Genomic DNA, 4,080 nt, shown 5'->3' with positions numbered 1-4,080 from the left:
AAAAAATTTTTTTTTTTTTGTCTTTTCAAGTCAATAATACAGAGAATTGAAGATTCAGAACATTCAGTAGAGGAACTACACAGAAAAAGCTGGGCGTTCAAAACGCCCAGTGAAAAAGGAAAACTGGCGTTTAAACGCCAGCCAGGATACCTGGCTGGGCGTTTAACGCCCAAAAGGGTAGCATTTTGGGCGTTACCATTCTGGGCGTTTAACGCCAGGATGGCACAAGAGGGAAGATTCTGTTTTTAATTCAATTTTTTTTCAAGTTTTCATAATTTTTCAAAATCAAATCTTTTTCAAATCATATCTTTTCAATCATATATTTTCAAAATCAATTTCTTTCCATTTTCAAAAATACTTGCTAACAATTAATTATTTGATTCAACATTTCAAGTATGTTACCTTTTCTGTTGAGAAAGGTTTAATGTCTGAATCATATCTTTTAAATTTCTTGTTAGCCAAGTCATTAATTTTAAAAATCAAGTCTTTTTAAATTGTTTTTCAATCATATCTTTTCAATCAAATCTTTTTAAAATCATAACTTTTCAATCATATCTTCTTAATCACATCTTTTTCAAAATAGTTTTCAATCATATCTTTTTTATTTCTAATTTCAAAATCTTTTTCAAATTTCACTTAATTTCTTTCCCAATCTTAGTTTTCAAAAATCAATTACCATTTTTCAAAATTTCTTTTAATTAATTCACTTTAATTTTCGAAAATTTCTTCCCCTCTTCTCACATCATCTTTTAATTTATTCTTCCCCTCTTCTCACATCCTTCTATTTATGGACTAACACTATTCCTTAATGCACAAATTCGAACTCCATCTTTCTTGATAAGTTCGAATTCTTCTTTCTTCCTTCTATTTTTCTTTTCCTCTGACACCTCAAGGAATCTCTATACTGTGACATAGAGGATTCCATATTTTCTTGTTTTCTTCTCTTTCATATGAACAAGAGCAAAGACAAAGGCATTCTTGTTGAAGCTGACCCTGAACCTGAAAGGACTTTGAAGCGAAAGCTAAGAGAAGCTAAAGCACAATTCTCTGTAGAGGACCTAACAGAAATCTTCAAAGAAGAAGACATGGCAGCCGAAAACAACAACAATGCAAACAATGCAAGGAAGGTGCTGGGTGACTTTACTGCATATACTCCCGACTTCTATGGGAGAAGCATCTCCATCCCTGCCATTGGAGCAAACAACTTTGAGCTTAAGCCTCAATTAGTTTCTCTAATGCAACAGAATTGCAAGTTTCATGGACTTCCATTGGAAGATCCTCATCAGTTTTTAGCTGAATTCTTGCAAATCTGTGACACTGTCAAGACCAATGGGGTTGACCCTGAGGTCTACAGACTTATGCTATTCGCTTTTGCTATAAGAGACAGAGCTAGGATATGGTTGGACTCACAACCTAAATAAAGCCTAAACTCTTGGGAAAAGCTAGTCAATGCCTTCTTGGCAAAGTTCTTTCCACCTCAAAAATTGAGTAAGCTTAGAGTGGAAGTCCAAACCTTCAGACAGAAGGAAGGAGAATCCCTCTATGAAGCTTGGGAAAGATACAAACAATTAATCAGAAAGTGTCCTTCTAACATGCTTTCTGAATGGAGCATCATAGGTATCTTCTATGATGGCCTATCTGAACTGTCCAAGATGTCATTGGACAGCTCTGCTGGAGGATCTCTTCATCTGAAGAAGACGCCTGCAGAAGCTCAATGAAGAAGAAGCTTATGATCCTGAGAACCCATCAATGGAAGAGGTGAATTACATGGGAGAATCCTATGGAAACACCTATAATCCTTCATGGAGAAATCATCCAAATCTCTCATGGAAGGATCAACAGAGACCTCAACAAGGTTTCAACAACAATAATGGTGGAAGAAACAGGTTTAGCAATGGCAAGCCTTTTCCATCATCTTCTCAGCAACAGACAGAGAATTCTAAGCAGAGTCACTCGACTTAGCAATCATGGTCTCTGATCTAATCAAAACCACTCAAAGTTTCATGACTGAAGCAAGATCCTCCATTAGAAAATTGGAGGCACAAGTGGGTCAGCTGAGCAAGAAAATTACTGAACTCCCTCCTAGCACTCTTCCAAGCAATACAGAAGAGAATTCAAAAGGAGAGTGTAAGGCCATCAACATGGCCGAATTTGGAGAGGAGGAAGAGGCAGTGATCGCCATTGAGGAAGACCTCAATGGACGTCCATTGGCCTCCAATGAGTTCCCTAATGGGGAACCATGGGAATCTGAGGCTCACACTGAGACCATAGAGATTCCATTGAATTTACTTCTGCCATTCATGAGCTCTGATGAGTATTCTTCCTCTGAAGAGGACGAAGATGTCACTGAAGAGCAAGTTGCTAAGTACCTTTGAGCAATCATGAAGCTAAATGACAAGTTATTTGGTAATAAGACTTGGGAGGATGAACCCCATTTGCTCACCAAAGAACTGGATGACTTGACTAGGCAGAGATTGCCTCAAAAGAGGCAGGATCCTGGGAAGTTCTCAATATCTTGTACCATAAGCACCATGACCTTTGAGAAGGCCCTGTGTGACCTAGGGTCAAGGATAAACCTTATGCCTCTCTCTGTAATGGAGAAGCTAGGGATTTTTGAGGTACAAGCTGCAAGAATCTCACTAGAGATGGCAGACAATTCAAGAAAACAAGCTTATGGACTTGTAGAGGATGTTCTGGTAAAGATTGAAGATCATTACATCCCTGCTGCTTTCATAGTCCTAGAGACTGGGAAGTGCATGGATGAATCCATTATCCTTGGCAGACCCTTCCTAGCCACAGCAAAGGCTGTGATTGATGTTGATAGAGGAGAATTGATCATTCAAGTGAATGAAGAATCCTTTATATTTAAAGCTCAAGGATATCCCTCTGTAACCATGGAGAGGAAGCATGAAGAGCTTCTCTCAAAACAGAGTCAAACAGAGCCCCCACAGTCAAACTCTAAGTTTGGTGTTGGGAGGCCACAACCAACTTCTAAGTTTGGTGTTGAACCCCCACATTTAAACTCTAAGTTTGGTGTTGGGAGGTTCCAACATTGCTCTGAACATCTGTGAGGCTCCTTGAGAGCCCACTGTCAAGCTACTGACATTAAATAAGCGCTTGTTGGGAGGCAACCCAATGCTATATTTATCTATTTCCCTTTGTTATTTTATGTCTTTTATAGGTTGATGATCATGGAAAGTCACAAAATCAATTGAAAAAGCAAAAACAGAATGAAAAACAGAAAGAAAAATAGCATAGCACACCCTGGAGAAAAATTTGCAGGCGTTTAAACGCTAGTGAAGATAGCAAAATGGGCGTTTAACGCCCAGTCTGGCACCATTCTGGGCGTCTAACGCCAGAAAGGGGCACCAGACTGGCGTTTAACGCCAGGAATGGGCAAGAAGCTGGCATTAAACGCCAGAAATGGGCACCAGCATGGCGTTTAACGCCAAGATTGGCAGAAGAAGCATTTTTGCTCGCCACTTGGTGCAGGGATGAATTATCCTTGACACCTCAGGATCTGTGGACCCCACAGGATCCCCACCTACCCCACCACTCTCTCTCTTCTTCACCCATTCACCAATCACCTCAACACCTTTTTCCCAAAAACCCTCACCTATCAAATCTCACCATTCAAATTCAAACCACTTTCCCTCCCAAACCCACCCATATTGGCCGAACCCTACCCCTCTCTCCACCCCTATATAAACCCATTTTCACTCCTTCATTTTCACACAACCTACACACTACTTCTCCCCCTTGGCCGAAAAACAAAGCCACCTCCATCTCCTCTATTTCTTCTTCTTCTACTCTCTTCTTTCTTCTTTTGCTCGAGGACGAGAAAACCTTCTAAGTTTGGTGTGGTAAAAGCATTGCTTTTTGTTTTTCCATAACCATTTATGGCATATAAGACCGGAGAAACCTCTAGAAAGAGGAAAGGGAAGGCAAAAGCTTCCACCTCCGAGTCATGGGAGATGGAGAGATTTATCTCAAGGGTGCATCAAGACCACTTCCATGAAGTTGTGGCCATGAAGAAGGTGATCCCCGAGGTCCCTTTCAAACTCAAAAAGAGTGAATATC

General features: G+C 40.1%; 1 non-coding gene across 1 annotated transcript; it reads right to left on the bottom strand.

The window, feature by feature from the left end:
* Window positions 1-1,490: 1,490 nt before the first annotated feature.
* On the bottom strand, window positions 1,491-1,598 carry LOC127740944 (small nucleolar RNA R71). Its single transcript, XR_008001800.1, has one exon. It is a non-coding gene; the product is annotated as a small nucleolar RNA R71 (small nucleolar RNA).
* Between the last annotated feature and the right edge of the window lie 2,482 nt (window positions 1,599-4,080).

Source organism: Arachis duranensis, chromosome 7 (assembly GCF_000817695.3).
Source record: "Arachis duranensis cultivar V14167 chromosome 7, aradu.V14167.gnm2.J7QH, whole genome shotgun sequence".
Classification (NCBI taxonomy): domain Eukaryota; kingdom Viridiplantae; phylum Streptophyta; class Magnoliopsida; order Fabales; family Fabaceae; genus Arachis; species Arachis duranensis.
The sequence above is the reverse complement of the archived record's forward strand: the minus strand, read 5'-3'. Positions and strand labels throughout refer to the sequence as shown.